Source organism: Lolium rigidum, chromosome 2 (assembly GCF_022539505.1).
Source record: "Lolium rigidum isolate FL_2022 chromosome 2, APGP_CSIRO_Lrig_0.1, whole genome shotgun sequence".
Taxonomy (NCBI): Eukaryota; Viridiplantae; Streptophyta; class Magnoliopsida; order Poales; family Poaceae; genus Lolium; species Lolium rigidum.
This window is the reverse complement of record NC_061509.1, coordinates 217,936,698-217,959,508: the sequence shown is the minus strand read 5'-3', so window position 1 is coordinate 217,959,508 and position 22,811 is coordinate 217,936,698.

Genomic DNA, 22,811 nt, shown 5'->3' with positions numbered 1-22,811 from the left:
ACATTGGGCCGCTAACTAAAGCCATGATTCATGGTGGAAGTTTCAGTTTTGGACATACATCCTCAATCTCATATGAGAATAATAAATGTTGCCACATGCTTATGCATTAAAGAGGAGTCCATTATCTGTTGTCCATGTTGTCCCGGTATGGATGTCTAAGTTGAGAATAATCAAAAGCGAGAAATCCAAAATGCGAGCTTTCTCCTTAGACCTTTGTACAGGTGGCATGGAGGTACCCCATTGTGACACTTGGTTAAAACATGTGCATTGCAAAGATCCGGTAGTCCAAGCTAATTAGGACAAGGTGCGGGCACTATTAGTATACTATGCATGAGGCTTGCAACTTGTAAGATATAACTTTCATAACTCATATGCTTTATTACTACCGTTGACAAAATTGTTTCATGTTTTCAAAATAAAAGCTCTAGCACAAATATAGCAATCGATGCTTTCCTCTTTGAAGGACCATTCTTTTTACTTTTATGTTGAGTCAGTTCACCTATCTCTCTCCACCTCAAGAAGCAAACACTTGTGTGAACTGTGCATTGATTCTTACATACTTGCATATTGCACTTGTTATATTACTCTATGTTGACAATTATCCATGAGATATACATGTTACAAGTTGAAAGCAACCGCTGAAACTTAATCTTCCTTTGTGTTGCTTCAATACCTTTACTTTGATTTATTGCTTTATGAGTTAACTCTTATGCAAGACTTATTAATACTTGTCTTGAAGTACTATTCATGAAAAGTCTTTAATTTATGATTCACTTGTTTACTCATGTCATTACCATTGTTTTGATCGCTGCATTCACTACATATGTTTACAAATAGTATGATCAAGGTTATGATGGCATATCACTTCAGAAATTATCTTTGTTATCGTTTTACCTGCTCGGGACGAGCGGAACTAAGCTTGGGGATGCTTGATACGTCTCCGACGTATCGATAATTTCTTATGTTCTATGCCATATTATTGATGATACCTACATGTTTTATGCACACTTTATGTCATATTCGTGCATTTTCCGGAACTAACCTATTAACAAGATGCCGAAGTGCCGGTTCTCGTTTTCTGCTGTTTTTGGTTTCGAAATCCTAGTAACGAAATATTCTCGGAATTGGACGAAACGAAGACCCGGGGGCCTATTTTGCCACGAACCTTCCGGAAGACCGAAGAGCATACGAAGTGGGGCCACGAGGTGGCGACACCACATGGCGGCGCGGCCAAGGGGGGGCCCGCGCCGCCCTATGGTGTGGGCCCCTCGTCTGGCCCCCGACTCTGCCCTTCCGCCTACTTAAAGCCTCCGTCGCGAAACCCCTGAGGTGAAAAACCACGATACGGAAAACCTTACTGAGACGCCACCGCCGCCGATCCCATCTCGGGGGATTCTGGAGATCTCCTCCGGCACCCTGCCGGAGAGGGGATTCATCTCCCGGAGGACTCTACACCGCCATGGTCGCCTCCGGAGTGATGAGTGAGTAGTTCACCCCTTGACTATGGGTCCATAGCAGTAGCTAGATGGTTGTCTTCTCCTCATTGTGCTTCATTGTTGGATCTTGTGAGCTGCCTAACATGATCAAGATCATCTATCCGTAATACTCTATGTTGTGTTTGTCGGGATCCGATGGATAGAGAATACCATGTTATGTTAATTATCAAGTTATTTCATATGTGTTGTTTATGATCTTGCATGCTCTCCGTTATTAGTAGAGGCTCTGGCCAAGTTGATGCTAGTAACTCCAAGAGGGAGTATTTATGCTCGATAGTGGGTTCATGCCCGCATTGACACCTGGGGAGTGACGAAACCCCTAAGGTTGTGTTGTGCTTGTTGCCACTAGGGATAAAACATTGATGCTATGTCCGAGGATGTAGTTATTGATTACATTACGCACCATACTTAATGCAATTGTCTGTTGCTTTGCAACTTAATACCGGAAGGGGTTCGGATGATAACCCGAAGGTGGACTTTTTAGGCATAGATGCGGTTGGATGGCGGTCTATGTACTTTGTCGTAATGCCCAATTAAATCTCACTATACTTATCATGACATGTATGTGCATTGTTATGCCCTCTCTATTTGTCAATTGCCCGACTGTAATTTGTTCACCCAACATGCTTTTATCTTATGGGATAGACACCTCTAGTGAACTGTGGACCCCGGTCCATTCTTTTAATACTGAAATACAAATCTGCTGCAATACTTGTTTTACTCGTTTTCTCTCGCAAACAATCATCTTCCACACAATACGGTTAATCCTTTGTTACAGCAAGCCGGTGAGATTGACAACCTCACTCGTTTCGTTGGGGCAGAGTACTTTGGTTGTGTTGTGCAGGTTCCACGTTGGCGCCGGAATCTCCGGTGTTGCGCCGCACTACATCCCGCCGCCATCAACCTTCAACGTGCTTCTTGACTCCTACTGGTTCGATTAAACCTTGGTTTCTTACTGAGGGAAACTTGTCGCTGTGCGCATCACACCTTCCTCTTGGGGTTCCCAACAGACGTGTCAACTACACGCATCAGGCACCACCTTGGCCGATGATACTTGTCTTGTTCTTCATCATCGTCCTCTAGTTCCTCGAGATCTTCCACCCGAGCGGACTCAGCATGCTTGTTCCGAGGCGGGAGTGTTGACTGCCAAAACCCACCGGCGGGCAGCGGCCTTGTCAACACCGTAGAGCCGGGAAGAGCCTAGAGCTGCGGCTGGCTGAGACCCCTCCGAGCGACGGCCCGCAATGCTCTTCTGGTCACACGCGGCGATGCGAAGTGCAAGGGCGTGCCACCTGACCTATACCTGGTCAGGAAGGTGATGGGGATGCCTCGCTTAGTTTCCTGCAGGGCATACATGTAAACATTAAATACGAGCCTCGATCGGCTCTCAGGTTATCCTGTGAATCGGCTGAAAGAGCCGATCCACCCATGATTCGTACGGGGTGCACGAATACTTGGTGGTCCTGCTTGATCAAGATAAAGCTAATGAGATCTACGGCGATTTAGGGTTTTCACCGCATAATCGGATCATCCTACTCCAGGTTGGGCCTCGCGGCCACGCACGGTGCTCGTAAGCCGATCCTAAACAAGGCCTAAAAACCAACATGAAGTTGATCCTCGGAACATCCTGTTTAGGACTGGCGAACGCCACCCTACGTGCCACTGGATCCTCCCCCCCTTTGTAAGGCCTAACTATTGCAGATATTGAACTAATCCTTGTAGAACAAGGAGCAATCGTAACGGATCAGATCTACTGAATAATGATCAAGCGGGGTGCCGCCCCCACACCCGAGATAGGTGTGAGGGCGGCTAGATATGCAAGGGTTGCACTACGTAAGCATGCTTAAACGAAGAACAATGCTAACCCTAACACATCTATGATAACTACGTTGCTCGCCATCAAAAGCGCTTCGATACGAGCAACGCATGAACAACGTGGGGCTTGTGCTGCCTAGATCGCAAGATGCGATCTAGGCAGCATGTCGCTTACCTGGTAGAAACCCTCGAGACGAAGGAGTTGGCGATGCGCCGAGATTGGTTTGTTTGGGGTTGAACGTGAGTTGTTGTTTATTCCATAAACCCTAGGTACATATTTATAGTCCAGGGGACTTTCTAATGTGGGCGTGCACCAAACCGTGCACGAGTAAGATTCTACTTTCTAAACTAAGATATAATCTACTAAAACTAAAGATACATGGGCAAAATAGCCCAAATTCTCCGTGCAAGGCCGCTTCAGAGATCTTCCCCGTGTAACCTTCCAAGCCCGGCCCACCTCTGGATTTGTCCAAAATCTGGTGATAACACATGCCCCCCTGGTTTTGGAAATAACATTTCCAAAATCATTATGCTTTCCTTTCGAAGGGTCATGTCGTGGCAGAGCAGAGCCGTTGCAGCATCCGTCATCATTATGCCCGGTCTTCTCGCCTTCTCCGTAAATTCGATAGCTTTGGCATTGACTCCTTGGAAACCGCAAGGGCATTACACCTTCACCAGATTTCTCATTATTTAACCGTGCCGATCGATTAGCTCTCTTTATCCTCTGTTCGTCCCGGCCATCGGCACCAAAAACCCTCTCCTCCTCGTAGCAATGTCTTCCTCTTCCTCCTCCTTCTCAAGCCTCTTCCCCCAATCTTTGCCGAAGAAGAAGAACGAGGACAGCCTTCACCCCGCAGTGAACCCCCTCTCCTCCGACAAGGAGGAGAAAGAAGGAGAAGCAGCGAAGGCCAAGGCCTCCCCTCCGCCAAGCTCCCGCCGAAGAAGCGCCCCGCATGTGGGCGGACAGCGAGGACGAAGATGATGACGAAGAAGAAGAAGAGGAGGAGGATGAATCCTCTTCCTCCATCGGGTATCCGCCGACCAAGCGCTTCCGCTCCCGGGCGGACAGCGAGGATGATGATGATGACGAGGAGGAAGAGGCTCCGGCCAAGGGCCGGGGCAGCAGCGACGAGGAGCTCCCCGGGAGTAGCGCCGATGACGTCGACGGCGGCGATGACGAGGACAGCGACGACTAGTAGTATAGGACTAGTAGTAGCAAGTGCACTAGGCACCAGATCCCTCTTTTGAGAGCCATCGGCTCTTTCTTGTAAAGCCGCTCCTTGGAATTAATGAAATTGTTCTTTCCATTCATCCTTTAATTACTCCAATTTCATTCCTTCCGCCTGTCATGCTAAGACCGATAGCAACGCCTCGGACCCCTTTTCTTTTGGACGCTGATGAAGCCGGATTCTAACTAGCTCGAAGGCCAAGAACTTCTCAATTTTTAGGCTGCGATTTGATATCTGACTAAAATTCTTCGCAATTCCTCAGCCGACGACAACTCATCGGCTATTTTTGAGAATCCAGTCCCTTTCCTTCTCTTGCAGCACCAGCACGGTCCAAGCCTTGTACCAGACGACGGCTTTTCCTTCCCATTTCCTCCCTGGGACGATCATGATGCAGTCGCGGCCGAGGTAACTCCAATCGGCTCTTAAAAACAGGGCATCTACCAGGTTTGTTGCCCCCCGAGTCTCAGCCAAGACAAGACAGAGACGAGGATACGCCAATTAGCTATATGGACCTGGGCTTGATCATGTCTGAGGGAGCCTCTTATACAGAGCCAGCCGATCTGAACATAAATCGGCTTCTCAAAGCGAGAGAACCTTCAAGGTGAGCTGCCCCCCGAGCTTCTTCAATGCTCCTTTCCTTTGATGAATCTGATACAATTCATCCTTGACCTGATCTGCACGTTCAGGCTGCTCTTGGCCTCGTGCCCCATCGACCCTCTGACCGTAACAGTTATTCCTCTCGAGTCGATGGCCATGCATCGGCTGCTCCAAAAATGTTTTTTTTATTTTGGCCGATTTTTCTTAATCGGCCCCCAATGTTTCACTGCACGCATGTTTTCACATGTTTATCTGCACATGTTCATCTGATTATATGCCCCCTGAGCCGATACCTGCTGGATGACTGCAGATATCGGCTTGTATGGTTAGCCAGGGCACCGCACTTGCACGTCGGCTTCGCAAGATATCCATGTTGTTGAGCTGCCGACGTGGCCACCGCTCGGTAGATCGGTGCTGAACGTAAGCGAATCATGTGGTGAAGGTAATTTTGGCCGATTGCCGGAATCGGCCTCCACATTCACTTGAGCTCGATCGAAGGATTTGTAATGTCCCTTCATAATTTTGGGGCCGATCACAAGGATCAGCCTTGCCCGATTTGCTCATTGGTTTGATCTTGCTATTCGGTTAGGCTGGATAAAACCAACCCAACCTCTGACTTGATGCGCTTGCTGTCGTCCACCTTGAGTGCACCGTAGAGTCGTGGAGCACTACATTCCGTTGGAAAGACGAGTACCATGTTTGTACCAGCCGATGTCTCATCATCGGCTTTCCTCTGTTTGGGGCGCCACTCCATTTTCCGTGGACGACCCTCTTCATCCAGGGTTCGCTGAACCTTTGCAGCCAGATCAGGTCGTGCCTTCCTTAGCGTATGCGGTATAACCTTTCGGCTTCCTCCGAGCCGCGCAATCGCCGAACCCCGCGCTTTTGGGAACGGCTGAGTCCGTCGGGGCACCACCTTGGCCGGTGGTACCTGTCTTCTTCTACTTCTCCCTCGTCTTCCGAATCCTCAAGATCTGCCCAACGAGGTGACTCGGCGCGTTTGCTTTGTGGCGGGAGAGGCCCTAGGCGCTCGAACACGGACACGTTGGCTGCCTCCTTCTTCTTCTTGTTGCATTCTCGGGCAATTGCCGATTGTGGGCAATCGGCTCATTCCCGAATCCCAGCGAGTGTCCGAAGAAGGGGCAGTCCCGAGTGTCCGGCGTTGTCATCTTGCTCCCTTGATGTTTCCATGGCACAGCGCTCGTGCTCCTCCTCATCGCGATCCTGCCGACGATGTCTTCTGGCTTCTCTAGCCAGACGATCTCCTCTATCATCATAATTGGACCGTCGGCGTTGGTCATACTGACTCACATATTTGTTGAGGAGGTGATCGAGAGAGGCCGTTGATATCTTATGTTCTTCACCTCTCCCTCCGTGACGTAGCGCTTGCCATCATGACGGAGCCGATCGCGTGGAGCGGCCTCCTCTCGTATCCTTGCTATGAGAGCAGCTGCCCTCATCTCCATCTTTGCCGCAGTGGTTCCCGGTGTCCTACCATGTTGATGCTGAACGAGGGACCCGGCCGGCAACCCTCGGGGTAGGTGACTTCCACCATGTTAACGGCGGGGAAGGGTTGGGTGTCGACCTTCATGGCGTACTCGGTTGAAAATTAGCCGCCCCTTCTCTATCGCCGCTTGGATGTGCCGACGCCACACCCCGCGATCGTTGGTGGCATGGGAGAGCGAGTTGTGGAATTTGCAGTACGGCTTTCCGTTTAGCTCTTTCGCCGTGGGGAACTTGAGACCTTCAGGAATCGTCAACTCGTTTCTCCTTGAGCAGGAGGTCGAAGATTTGTTCAGTCTTGGTCACGTCAAAATCAAATCCCCGGGCGGCCCCGGTGGCTTTACCCATTTGCGGGACACGGGGTTCCTCCCCGAGTCCACTCAGCCACTCGCTACTTCTTGGTCTCCCGCAGGCACTTCATCTTCCTCTCGTATCGACCATGACTACCGCACGCTTGAACTTGTCTTGGTACGAGTCCGGGTGGCGCTGTTCATATGCCGATAGTTTCTGAACCATGTGCGCCGGCGAGGGATAATCTGCTTGGGAGGCCATGTCCTTGAGCCGTGTTGCAAGGCCTGCTACGCCAACTCGATCGCTTCCTTTTCGGTTATACGAACCGAATAACATCGGTTCCTAAGATTCCCGAAGCGCCGGATGTACTCGTCACCGTTTCCCCGCGCTTCGACGTAGTTGTGCTAGATCGGCAATGCTAGACTCGGAAGCTTCGAATGGTATTGCATATGGAACTCGTTCTTCCAATTGCTTCCAAGACTCGGATGGAGTTTGCTCGGTAAAGAGGTGTACCATCCAAAAGCCGATCCCGTGAGGGACCGTGAGAAGAGCCTCACGCGTAGCTGATCCGACACCGAAGCCGGTCCTAGTTGAGCCAAATATCGGCCGACGTGCTCGATGGAGCTGGAGCCATCCGATCCACTGAATTTGGAGAAGTCGTGGAGCCGATATTTAGGTGGCAGCGGGATCATCTCGTAATCGTCGGGGTACGGCTTGGAATAGCCGATCGCCCTTCTTTTCGGCACCATGCCGAACTCGGTCTCTCGGCATGGTACCGATCCGATCCGCTGTGCTGGCCGTAGGAGTTGCACTCCGAAGATTCGCCGGGGTGGCGTACTTAGCCAGCCATGTTTGCTTTTCCAGCTCCGAGCCAACCGCAGGAGCTGGGCTCGGGAGTTTCGTCGGTGTGGCGTACTTAGTTAGCCACGTCCGCTTCTCAAGCTCCGTTGCCGACGTTCCTCCCGTCTTCGCCGGAGTCCCCGATGTTGTGGCCTGGTTTGTGAGTGCCCGAGCTACTACAATCTGGCACATACGTGCACGCGTATCCTTGAGGGATCTCCTTAGGCGCCTTAGTCAAGAACTGGTAGTCACTAGGGTCACCACCAATCTTGTAGACGACGAATGCCGGTGTAGTCGGCACTTCAGCAGGTGCTGCCAACGCATATGGCAGCGGTGGACGGGACTGGAATGGCAACTCTCCTTGATGAGTCCCGAGAGCTGGTCCTGACGGCGAGTACTGGTGGCTCATGATCTCCTCGGATTACGCGCAGAGCGACACGCTCCAACACGTTGACCAAGTTTTCAGAGTGGCGATGTAGCGAGTGAGCCACCAAGTAGTTGATCTCCTCGCCGCAGTCCCCGGTGCGTTCCTCCGACGGGGCAGAGAGGTCTATCCCATCGAGTGCACCTTGCGGTGAGAATCCCTTCCATCTGATGCCATGGGAACGGGTTCTCTGAAAGGAGCCGATGAGGTCGGCTTCGAGGGTGGCCTTGATCTCGTTGTATTGCTTCTTGAGCTCGTCAGCAGCTCCTCGTAGGTGACTCGGCGTGCCGTCCGCCATCTCGGATGTAGATGGCGATGTGGTTGATGTAGACGATTGTCCCACCGGGCGTGCCGAATGTGTTGACTGCCAAAACCCACCGGCGGGCAGCGGCCTTGTCAACACCGTAGAGCCGGGAAGAGCCTAGAGCTGCGGCTGGCCGAGACCCCTCCGAGCGACGGCCCGCAATGCTCTTCTGGTCACACGCGGCGATGCGAAGTGCAAGGGCGTGCCACCTGACCTATACCTGGTCATGAAGGTGATGGGGATGCCTCGCTTAGTTTCCTGCAGGGCATACATGTAAACATTAAATACGAGCCTCGATCGGCTCTCAGGTTATCCCGTGAATCGGCTCAAAGAGCCGATCCACCCATGATTCGTACGGGGTGCACGAATACTTGGTGGTCCTGCTTGATCAAGATAAAGCTAATGAGATCTACGACGATTTAGGGTTTTCACCGCATAATCGGATCATCCTACTCCAGGTTGGGCCTCGCGGCCACGCACGGTGCTCGTAAGCCGATCCTAAACAAGGCCTAAAAACCAACATGAAGTTGATCCTCGGAACATCCTGTTTAGGACTTGCGAACGCCACCCTACGTGCCACCGGATCCTCCCCCTTTGTAAGGCCTAACTATTGCGGATATTAAACTAATCCTTGTAGAACAAGGAGCAATCGTAACGGATCAGATCTACTGAATAATGATCAAGCGGGGTGCCGCCCCCACACCCGAGATAGGTGTGAGGGCGGCTAGATATGCAAGGGTTGCACTACGTAAGCATGCTTAAACGAAGAACAATGCTAACCCTAACACATCTATGATAACTACGTTGCTCGCCATCAAAAGCGCTTCGATACGAGCAACGCATGAACAACGTGGGCTTGTGCTGCCTAGATCGCAAGATGCGATCTAGGCAGCATGTCGCTTACCCGATAGAAACCCTCGAGACGAAGGAGTTGGCGATGCGCCGAGATTGGTTTGTTTGGGGTTGAACGTGAGTTGTTGTTTATTCCATAAACCCTAGGTACATATTTATAGTCCAGGGGACTTTCTAATGTGGGCGTGCACCAAACCGTGCACGAGTAAGATTCTACTTTCTAAACTAAGATATAATCTACTAAAACTAAAGATACATGGGCAAAATAGCCCAAATTCTCCGTGCAAGGCCGCTTCAGAGATCTTCCCCGTGTAACCTTCCAAGCCCGGCCCACGCTTCAGGGTTTTCTTGGCGGCCACTTTCCTCACGGCCGTCCTCGCCTGAGTCGAGGCTCGGGGGGCAACGGGCCCCGAAGATGCTTTACTCTTGGGAGCCGATTTCGGTGAAATCGGCTGACTCTGCATTATAACTTTCTTCAGGGGAGGCGAGCTCTGACAGAAGAGAACCACTGGTGCCGGAGGGAGAAATACGAAAGGGGAACCGTCGGCTTGTGTAGGAACCGGACCATCGTGTTCCTGCTAGGAAAACGAGTCAGGTCACAGACAATCACCATAAGGCGGTTACAAGAAATGTTTAAGTAACGGTACCTGGTCCGCAGGGATGTCATACTCGGTGTCAAGCTCTTTTAGCAGCGGTCCTAGAGCCTTCCTGAAGACGTGGGTCTTCCACATGGACCACCAAATTCCAAAACCATCGGTAGTGGAGGAGAAGCTGAGGTTATGCGGAATTGGGATGGCCAAAGCGTCAAAGAAGGTATAACACCTTTGGGCAGTGAGGATGTCAGGCAGCTCAGCTCTACTTGCTGTCAGGTGGTGTAGGAAGAAGTGTGGAGGCACCTGCCCGAGACCGAGTTGGCGGGCTGCTACTACCGGTTGATAACACTCGTAACCGGGCTTGATGATCCGGTTCGAAGTACTCATGCCAACAGGGAGGAAGCAAGGACGGATCATGAGGGAGTACAGATGCTGTGTGCTGGCGTCATCGGCAAAGTCATCCAATCGGAAAGAGACTGGGTTTTCAAAATTTGCCGATTCAGTGTAAGGGAGGAACAGGGGATTGTCCAAACCTTGGAAGAAAATCTTAAACCACCCTGCTGCTTCTCGGGGGATCAGCTCGCTGCCCGGGAGACCATACAGGGCTTGGCCATAGCTGGTGCATCGAATTTCCTTGCCGTTTGCATCCGGAAAGGTGCAGGTGGTCAGCGAGGGAAGTCCGGGATTCGGTTTTGGAAGTATAGTTGGGCCCACAACTGAATAAACCACCAGGGGCCGCCAGTTTTAACTGTCTTTTGAGAGAACAGTTTGACAGACATCAGTTGAAGGGATCGGTAGACCTCTCCAAGAAACAGTTTGCCTAAGCCGAGCTGAGTGCCTTTAGCAAGTTCATAGGCCAGGGAGAGGTAATTCTTGGTAGGAGCAAGTGATGGGCCACAGAATATGAAGTGCTCCGACCGGAAGTTCGGGAAAGCCGTGTGTTCTCTCTCGTCACGGGGCCTTTGTTCTTCATATAGCGATTGAGGTAGGCACCCCGGACTGGTACATTCCTTTTTAGAGGAAAGAGTGAAAGGGACTTTTGGCAGTTTGAATGCAGAAGGGCTGGGGGATGCAATGTCTAGTCCTGTGATCATGGCCACATCCAGCAGAGTCGGGGTCATAGGGCCATGGCCAAACATGAAGCAGTTCAGTGCATCAGACCAGAAGTAGCCGATTGTCTTCAGGATGTTCTCATTCTTCTCAAGAGGAGACAATGATAAGGACAAGGCGTCTGCTATCCCTATGGTTTCCCAAGTGGCATAATGGGATTTTGATACTCTATTGTACCATGCCACCCAACCTTCAGGAGGATTAGGCCAGGCTCGCAAGCAGTCGGCCCAGGAAGTCAGATCTAGGTGCTGACTCACGAAGGGAATTCTGTTGGCCTCACACGAAATTAACAGGGCGGGACTCTCGGAAGAACGAGGACCGAGGCACATCGAATTTGCGAGGGAAGGATGTGGCAGAAGAATGTCTGAGACCTAAATTAATAGCGGAGCGGAACATTAATCCAGGTGTTTGCCATTAATCCTATGTCAAATCGAATGGCGGGAGGAGGTTGAGGCTTACCTTCAGGCCAGAATCTGTGGCGGTGGTGTTGGATGATTCCGCCATGAGATGCGTTGAAGGAGTTGGGGGCGGCGCGGATGAGATCTGTGGATTGGAACGGTTCAGGCGAAGATTTGGGGATCTGACTTTGCCCTTTCAGATGGAGGTCGCAGGTTACCGTTTGGAAGGGCGGCTAGACCGATGTTATTGGTATTTTTATGATGAAGACCGATGCGATGCCATCGGCTCTTTTGGGAAATTGTGTGACGTTGACTATCGGCAAAACATTTGGCTAGAAGTGTTTCTTCATTAACAGAGGAGGGTTTTCTACAATGAAGAGCCGATTGTTCGCATACTACTGGTGCCATGTCACTAATCCTCGCTGCCCTCGTTATTATCATCTTCGCTATCTGCCCAAACCCGGAGGTGCTTCGCCGGCGGGTCTCCCATGGAGGAAGAGGAGTCAAGGCACCGTAGTGAGGGACGCTGCGATAGCTCTGCCATGACATGACCCGATGAAGAAAACGAAAAATGTAATGATTTTGGAAATATCATTTCCAAAACCAGGGGGGCATGTGTTATCACCAGAATTTGACCAAGTCAGAGGTGGGCCACGATCAAGATAAGCTGGAAGGTTATATATGAAGAGAATACGAAGATCGGCCTTATATGCCAAGTTGGGCTTAATTGCCCTTGTATCTGTAAAATATTAGATCGCATCTTAGGTTAGAAAGTAGAATCTTACTCGTGCACGGTTTGGTGTACGCCCACATTAGAAAGTCCCCTGGACTATAAATATGTACCTAGGGTTTATGGAATAAACAACAACTCACGTTCAACCCAAAACAAACCAATCTCGGCGCATCGCCAACTCCTTCGTCTCGAGGGTTTCTATCGGGTAAGCGACATGCTGCCTAGATCGCATCTTGCGATCTAGGCAGCACAAGCCCCACGTTGTTCATGCGTTGCTCGTACCGAAGCGCTTTTGATGGCGAGCAACGTAGTTATCATAGATGTGTTAGGGTTAGCATTGTTCTTCGTTTAAGCATGCTTACGTAGTGCAACCCTTGCATATCTAGCCGCCCTCACACCTATCTCAGGTGTGGGGGCGGCACCCCGCTTGATCATTATTTAGTAGATCTGATCCGTTACGATTGCTCCTTGTTCTACAAGGATTAGTTTAATATCTCGCAATAGTTAGGCCTTACAAAGGGGGAGGATCCGAGTGGCACGTAGGGTGGCGTTCGCAAGTCCTAAACAGGATGTTCCGAGGATCAACTTCATGTTGGTTTTTAGGCCTTGTTTAGGATCGGCTTACGAGCACCGTGCGTGGCCGCGAGGCCCAACCTGGAGTAGGATGATCCGATTATGCGGTGAAAACCCTAAATCGTCGTAGATCTCATTAGCTTTATCTTGATCAAGCAGGACCACCAAGTATTCGTGCACCCCGTACGAATCATGGGTGGATCGGCTCTTTGAGCCGATTCACAGGATAACCTGAGAGCCGATCGAGGCTCGTATTTAACGTTTACATGTATGCCCTGCAGGAAACTAAGCGAGGCATCACCATCACCTTCCTGACCAGGTATAGGTCAGGTGGCACGCCCTTGCACTTCGCATCGCCGCGTGTGACCAGAAGAGCATTGCGGGCCGTCGCTCGGAGGGGTCTCAGCCAGCCGCAGCTCTAGGCTCTTCCCGGCTCTACGGTGTTGACAAGGCCGCTGCCCGCCGGTGGGTTTTGGCAGTCAACAGCTCCTTACTGTTACTATCTCGTGTTGTTCCTTTGCTTGTTGCACTTGTTCTAGGATCACTGTAGGATCACCAACACCACTAAAGCAATCACCTTTACCTTCCGTTGCACTAAAATTGAAAAAGCTTAAAACTTGACGTAGCAACCATTCACCCCCCTCTTGTTCGCTACGATCCATTCAGCATGGTATGCAAACATTTATCATAAACACAAAGATATACTCCCTCCGTTCCTTTCTATAGTGCCTATAGATTTTTAGCATTTGTTTCACAATATAAGGCTGTAGCTTGGCTTTTTTCAATTACCCCCTCCATCGGTCAACTCCCACACGACATGCATGAAAAACAATCGATACAAAATAGGAAACAATTAATTGAGATTCCTAATGCATGGCCCCAAAGATTGCTTAGATTTAGGAAGCAATATTTTTCTTTCCTTAATTAAACCTGGCTGCACATATATGGAGAGTCAACCAGACAGATTTGTGGGATTTGTTATGGTAAGTTAGGAAGTTATTGATTTCCCTAATTTTAGTCTGATCTCAAATCGTTCAGCCAGGGGGTCTTGAGTAAAAAATACTCTTGCGCTAATTTCCGTGCCAAAAATCTATAGGCACTATAGAAAGGAATGGAGGGAGTATTATAATAACCATTTTATTATTGCCTCTTGGGCATATCTCCAACAGTCTCCCACTTGCACTGGAGTCAATAATCTAGTTTACATTTGTAAAGATATAACACCTTGGCCTTCTGGTGCTTTATCATGTTTTGCTCACGGGAGAGATTTTAGTCAACAGATCTGACACGTTCATAAACGCATGTATTTTGCAATTCATCTGTGTCTCAACGCATCACTCATTTTCCAAATGAGTCGGCATAATCATATATGTTCAGTCTTCTGGTGGAACCTTAATTCCGCGGTCTGAAATATGTCACTAATATTGTCATACACAATATAGCTTCAAAGTTCTGACACTATCGGAACTACACCAAGTTCTCAAAGAACTCTTCGACTTAAACATCCTCTGTCATTGGCAAAACAATGACATACTCTGCCTTCGTTTGTAGAATCCGTCACAATATTTAGAACTCATCTAAATCTAGCATAGACAACTCTTAGCTCTTTGTGCTACCTTTTAAACAACACTTAGTATAATTTGAGATTGAAATTTTATTTTTATATGTAACAAAACTAATATCGGTGCAACACCTTACAGCGATTTGTTTGTCATTTCTCCATACAAAACTATATATATATATCCTTGGTTCTTCTAAAGTACTCAAGGATATTCTTACTGTCGTCCAATGATCATCACATGAATCATTCTGGTATATGCTCATAACACTTTAGAGCACAGGACATCTGATTGTGTACATATTATTCGTGATCTATAATCACTCATGTGTTTTTACTCATCGAGTGTCAAATACACTCAAGTCTTGTTAAAACTTCACATGACAAGAACATTTTCTTAATATTTCTATATTGAACTACTTCAATATCCATTCTATGTACTTTGACTTAAACTTATTATGTGTTTTAATCTATCTTCATAGATCTTGACACTAAATATGTTTCAGTCCATATTCTTTCATTGAAATTATTTCTCAATGAAACCTTTTATAATCAAGTATATAATTACATCATTTATAACCAGCTATATGTCATCTAAATAAAGTATTATAAATATGTCTCAGCGCTCCCACTTAATTTCTTGCAAATGCAAGCCTCTTCATCGTCTCTGATGAAATCAAAAACTCTTTGACTATTTCATCCGGTGAAGATTCCAACTCCGCGATACTCACTTCATCCAGTTGAAGTTTGTATACCTATCTAGTATTCCACGGACCAGCAAAACTCTTGTTTGTATCTTGTATACACCTTTAATACACACTTCTGTTAAGTAATGTATTTTGCCATCCTACTAGCATATCTCATAAAAGAAATATGTAGCGATTACTAGAATAATCCACATAGACTATAAGCATCATTACGGAAGATCTAATCTTACCGTAGTCAACTCTTTGAACTTTGTCGTAAACAATTTTTCGACAAGTCGAGCTTATTTAAGGATATTCCATCCAAGTCCATCAATTTTATAGATCCATTTACTTTCAAAAAGTATTTATCTATCTTGGATTTCATGGCGTATAGCCATTTTAACGGAGTCAGGGCCCATCATAACTTCTTTGTATGTAGTTGGTTTATCATTGTTCAAAAACAATCCTTGTCCACAAATCATTTATTTGATCACAAAGTAAACCATATCTACAAGGTTTAATAGGTACTTTGATCTCCATGACTATAACACTTTATAGACATGGGAGCTATGATCTTCGTGGCCGCTTCCGGAACCATTTCCGATGCTGCGCTACTCTGATCATTATGCTCAGGTTCATAAACCTTATCAAGTTCTATTGTCCTCCCACTCAAATACTTCGCTAGAAACAGTTTCTTGGAAATAAGAAACATTGACAAACACTCTTGTCTTTGTCTCCATAGTGGAAAGAATTCCCAATAAAATCTCTGGGATAACCAACAAAGACATTCATCCGATTTTGGTTGTAAACTTACTTACATATGCTATGCATACCAAAATTTAAGAAATGACTATTAAGGTTCATACCCATGCCATAACTCGTATGGTGTCATTTCAATGGATCATGATGATGCTCTATTCAGTGTAAAAGCGGTAGTCTCTAAAGCATAATCCACAAATATAATGGCATCATTTTATTTTATCTCATCATTAATCCAACAAGGTTTGGATACATCTCTCGGATACTATATCATCACTATGATACTCCAAGAAATGTGAGTTGTAGAATGCTGGCGTGTAGTTGACGTGGGAGTTAGAAATCTTTGTGGTGTAGCTTTTCTTCAGATCCCCGGCAACGGCGCCAGAAAATGTGCTTGATGCGTGCAATCGACACGTCCGTTGGGAACCCCAAGAGGAAGGTGTGATGCGTACGTATAGCAAGTTTTCCCTCAGAAAGAAACCAAGGTTTCACTACTACAAAAATGTTTATAGCCGCCAGGTGATTAGTGACAAGCAAAACCGAACCTGTCACTAGTAACTATGACTAGCGACGGGCAAGAATAAGCCTGTCACTAGTGTAACATACTAGTGACTGGCATATAAAAGTGCCTGTCACTAGCATTTCTTATGGAAACCAGCCAAACGAAAAAATCACTTAGTGACAGGTGTCTATAAATACATGTCACTAAAAACGCTATAAATAGTATCAGATTTAAAATGCACCGGGCACTAGTATTTTTCGTGCAGGAGGCTGTGCAAATTTGAGATCAGTTTCCGCCAAAAAAAAGTTGAGAGGTATCAGTTTCCGCCATTTATGCTGCCAGGAACTGATGCTGGAAAACGAAAACAAATTCCGAGTCTCCCGCCTCGCGTGCAAAATGCCCGCATTCGATTTAGGCTCGCCCCTAGGAATCGCTTGGAAACTCATCCGCTCGCATATCAACAAACAGAGGCCTATCGCCGACGCGAGCGACGCCTCCCTCCCGCCGCCGGCAGCGAGCATAGACCTGGTGGTCATGGCCTCCCTCCCGTATCCCTTCCATGTCCTCTATTCCACCTGGCCGCGCCCCTCCCAGCTCAGGCCTAGTCCCCGCTTGCGGCCAACCACCACCACCTCATGCCCCTGTAACCGCCGCCTAGGATCCATCCAGCGAACTCGCAAGTAGGAGATCCGGCCCACTCCATCCCGCCCCGAAGATCTGCTTGGTGGCCGCTGCCTCGATGGTATTCCTCCGGCCTCTAGTGGAATCGGTCGATCCCGGCCACAGCCGGACGAATCCGGCCACTGCCGGCTCCCTCACGAGCCATGGAAGGAGGGTCAAACTCAAGCACGCCGGGGGCGAGCGCCTCTTCCAGGCTTGTCCCGCCGTCGTAAATTTTCACGCCGGGCGTCACACGTCAGGGTTTGGTACTCCTGGTATCTCCTTCAACCCTCTACCACGGTCCACTCGTCGGAGAGCTCGGCTCCTCTACAGCCGGGTCTGGGCAGGGAGCCTGGATAGGGTGGCATTGTAGGTGGCTTGGGTCGCGGGTCGATGGGGAAGCATGGAGAGGACATACCTGACGGCGGCGATTCCGCGAGGGTCGGGACACTGGAAAGAGCCTAATCAAGCCAGCACGCACTACTAACCCTAACCCCCCAGCGCTTTCTCTCTATTCGTTCTGTTGGCAGGAAAGAGATCCAACGTGCAGCCGCCACCGCGCCTGGTTTTCACTCGCCCCCGTATGGATTCGCCCCTCCCCACACCACCGGGAGTCGCCTCCGCTGCTGCCCATCACCAGCAGAAAGGTAACTGTTTCCGCTCTTCTTTCTCCCGTCTTGCTTGCTGCGCTTATATGAAGCCTTGCTACTTACCTGATAGGCTGATACATAGTTTAAGGACAATAACTAACTTCGAGTGCTGCAACTCCGTAGCTATGCAAGCACACTCACGATGACATGCGGAAATTCTAGGTAACTTTAATAAATATACTTATATAGACAATGCACCAGATATATCTTCCATACCTTAAGACATAGCTACAGGTAGAGCAAACGACCGAAACCATTAAAGAATTTTACTGGCTTGAAAGACAGCTTGTACAGAACAAAAAAATTGAGTTGGTAGTGTGTTAGTACATTAATTTTGCACCAGAAAAAACTTCTGAAATAGCACTCATCTTGGATATGTATGCATCAGTCTTAGGACAAGAATGGAAGTTGGCAGTAATATATATGGAGTACTTTGACCTTCGTCAAACAATCTACGGATCAAAGCTTTTATGAACAAAATCAGCTATTGCACTGATGATGAACTGTAGCAATATTGATCATTCAGTCCAAATCTCCGGTGGCTACTGGTTCAAAATCATGCAGAAACTTTTTCAATAATTAAAGTGGCCTTCAGACTTGATAAAAAAAGGGGCCACAAATCAGTGTATTAAGATAAACTATGAATTTTGGATCATATTTGTCTTCCTGACAGGAATAACTAGGTAAAGGATACATGACTGCTGTTCATTGCTTTTATTTGTCAGATATTAAGCCTTTATATTGCTAAACAAAGATTATGAAGATATCTTATGTCAATGCTATCAAGAAGATAAATGTGAATCCAGAAGACAAGTATGAATCGTGAACCTACTGAAATCTGTATTTTTTACGAATCTTACCTGCAGAATGAGGACATGATAATACTATGCATAACATGTATCCTAGAAAGAAAATTTCTTGGAAGTTTTATTCTCTGGTGTTGCTTCCTTTCAAGCATTGCAAATCCAATACCACTTGTGGAAAAAAATGATTTAGTGTTACCACGTGAACACCATGTCAAGACAAGCAATACTTTTTTTGGATAGTCAATAATCTCCCAGATAATTGGCTCTGTCTTATAAGAGTTTACTATGTTGCAGGCAATTACATATCCATGCATAGTATTTGTGGTTTCAGATATTATCAAGCTACTACAGTATGATTTACATTCTCTTCTACAACGTTGATTAAAAGTACTGTTTGTTTCAGCTATGGCGCTCTACCGCAGACATTTCTTTGTCGGTGGGCATTTCTACTATATTTTCTTGGTGGTTCTGCTGCAGGTATGCCATTGTCGTTGGGACTCTACTGTATTTATATGACGTATATGCTTTCAGAGGATACTTTGCTCCCTTACTAAATACTGGATCAAAGAACTTCGTTACATGATAGAACATGGCACATGGTTTTCACTCAGGACAATGCACTTGCTCAAGGCTGCTCACTTTGTGTTTGTAACTGATATTGACGCATGTTCTCGTTTCTCTTAGATTAACATTCTACAAAATGTCTTACACTTTTCTGTTCCATTGCAGCATCTGGCCTGCTTATGAGGAATATTTGTTGCATAAACCAAGCGTACTGATTTGCTACCAAAATCATCTACTGCTATATATGTTCCTCTAGATTAGATACCATGTCTTAATACTGAAAATGAGAAATTTCTAGCATTCTGCAGATCTGCACATGAGTAAACAGAAACTTTCGTTACATGAATCAAGTGGATTGATTGATTAGCAAAATCTACTTTTACTACACATATTCCTCTAGATTAGGTACCACATAGTAATATGCAGGACTGTTGTTTTCTCTTTATTATTGTGCAGATCTGCACTGATCTTAATCCCCCGGAACATTGTTTGATTATTATCCAAGTATTTCACTGTTTTTGTATGCTCATTTCCTTGTTTGTATCAGGTTAAGCACGTCATTAGTGTCCTACGCAATTGAGGTCCATACAAGGAAGACGGAAGGATAGAATTTGCACCTCAACAGGAGGATGGAAATGTAGAACAATGAAAGGAGCTTGCAGCTATGACCCTAGTACATGCACTTTGCGCTGTTAGATTGCAAGTTCTTATGGCAGTGTATTAGTTGTGCAAATATTATGTCAAATTGGGTGATGTGAACATATCATTTGTACAACATCTTATTGTGATATCTGAAATATTTGTGTAAAATGCATTTTTTTTACATCTTATTGGGCTATCTAGAATATTCGTGGAAAGCGTATTTATTTTTTTATTAGAAAAATTCACACCAATTGATCGCAACTAGTGACATGCAATTCTTTTGCCCGTCACTAGTATACACATACTAGTGACAGGCAAAGTGCCTGTCACTAGTAACCTCATAGCAGTGACTAGTCATTAGTGACAGGCGCTTTGCCTGTCACTAAAGGACCTTTTGAGCCTGTCACTGATAGCCTATTCTGCAGTAGTGTTTATCGAACCAGGAGGAGCCAAGAAGTACGTTGAAGGTTGCTGGCGGCGGGATGTAGTGCGGCGCAACACCAAGGATTCCGGCGCCAACGTGGAACCTGCACAACACAACCAAAGTACTTTGCCCCAACGTAACAGTGAGGTTGTCAATCTCACCGGCTTGCTGTAACAAAGGATTAGATGTATAGTGTGGATGATGATTGTTTGCAGAAAACAGTAAAGAACAAGTATTGCGAGTAGATTGTATTCGATGTAAAGAATAGGACCGGGGTCCACAGTTCACTAGAGGTGTCTCTCCCATAAGATAAATAGCATGTTGGGTGAACAAATTACGATCGGGCAATTGACAAATAGAGAGAGCGTGACAATGCACATACATGATATGATAAGTATAGTGAGATTTAATTGGGCATTACGACAAAGTACATAGACCGCTATCCAGCATGCATCTATGCCTAAAAAGTCCACCTTCAGGTTATCATCCGAACCCCTTCCAGTATTAAGTTGCAAACAACAGGTATGGTGCGTAATGTAATCAATAACTACATCCTCGGACATAGCATCAATGTTTTATCCATAGTGGCAACAGCACATCCACAACCTTAGAACTTTCTGTCACTATCCCAGATTTAATGGAGGCATGAACCCACTATCGAGCATAAATACTCCCTCTTGGAGTTAAGAGTAAAAACTTGGCCGAGCCTCTACTAATAACGGAGAGCATGCAAGATCATAAACAACACATAGGTAATAGATTGATAATCAACATAACATAGTATTCTCTATCCATCGGATCCCGACAAACACAACATATAGCACTACAGATAGATGATCTTGATCATGTTAGGCAGCTCACAAGATCCGACAATGAAGCACATAAGGAGAAGACGACCATCTAGCTACTGATATGGACCCATAGTCCAGGGGTGAACTACTCACTCATCACTCCGGAGGCGACCATGGCGGTGAAGAGTCCTCCGGGAGATGATTCCCCTCTCCGGCAGGGTGCCGGAGGCGATCTCCTGAATCCCCGAGATGGGATTGGCGGCGGCGGCATCTCGATAGGTTTTCCGTATCGTGGCTCTCGGTGCCTGGGGGTTTCGCGACGGAGGCTTTAAGTAGGCGGAAGGGCGGAGTCGGGAGAGTCACGGGGGCCCCACACGCTAGGGCCGCGCGGGCCCCCTCTAGGCCGCGCCGCCCTAGTGTGGCGGTGCCCCGTGGCCCCACTTCGTCTCCCCTCCGGTCTTCTGGAAGCTTCGTGTAAAAATAGGCCCCTGGGCATTGATTTCGTCCAATTCCGAGAATATTTCCTTTGTAGGATTTCTGAAACCAAAAACAGCAGAAAACAGAAGCGGCTCTTCGGCATCTCGTTAATAAGTTAGTGCCGGAAAATGCATAAATATGACATAAAGTATACATAAAACATGTAGATATCATCAATAATGTGGCATGGAACATAAGAAATTATCGATACGTCGGAGACGTATCAGCATCCCCAAGCTTAGTTCTGCTCGTCCCGAGCGAGTAAACGATAACAAAGATAATTTACGGAGTGACATGCCATCATAACCTTGATCATACTATTGTAAGCATATGTAATGAATGCAGCGATCAAAACAATGGTAATGACATGAGTAAACAAATGAATCATAAAGCAAAGACTTTTCATGAATAGTACTTCAAGACAAGCATCAATAAGTCTTGCATAAGAGTTAACTCATAAAGCAATAAATCAAAGTAAAGGTATTGAAACAACACAAAGGAAGATTAAGTTTCAGCGGTTGCTTTCAACTTATAACATGTATATCTCATGGATAGTGTCAATGTAAAGTAATATAACAAGTGCAATATACAAGTATGTAGGAATCAATGCACAATTCACACAAGTGTTTGCTTCTTGAGGTGGAGAGAAATAGGTGAACTGACTCAACATAAAAGTAAAAGAAAGGTCCTTCAAAGAGGAAAGCATCGATTGCTATATTTGTGCTAGAGGTTTTATTTTGAAAACATGAAATTTTTTTGTCAACGGTAGTAATAAAGCATATGTATCATGTAAATTATATCTTACAAGTTGCAAGCCTCATGCATAGTATACAAATAGTGCCCGCACCTTGTCCTAATTAGCTCGGATTACCAGGATTATCATCGCAATACACATGTTTTAACCAAGTGTCACAAAGGGGTACCTCTATGCCGCCTGTACAAAGGTCTAAGGAGAAAGCTCGCATTTGGATTTCTCGCTTTTGATTATTCTCAACTTAGACATCCATACCGGGACAACATAGACAACAGATAATGGACTCCTCTTTAATGCATAAGCATGTAGCAACAATTAATGTTCTCATATGAGATTGAGGATATTTGTCCAAAACTGAAACTTCCACCATGATTCATGGCTTTAGTTAGCGGCCCAATGTTCTTCTCTAACATTATGCATGCTCTAACCATTAAATGAGTGGTAAATCTCCCTTACTTCAGACAAGACGGACATGCATAGCAACTCACATGATATTCAACAAAGTGTTGATAGCGTCCCCAGGAACATGGTTATCGCACAACAAACAACTTAATAAGAGATAAAGTGCATAAGTACATATTCAATACCACAATAGTTTTTAAGCTATTTGTCCCATGAGCTATATATTGCAAAGGCGAATGATGGAAATTTAAAGGTAGCACTCAAGCAATTTACTTTGGAATGGCGGAGAAATACCATGTAGTAGGTAGGTATGGTGGACACAAATGGCATAGTGGTTGGCTCAAGGATTTTGGATGCATGAGAAGTATTCCCTCTCGA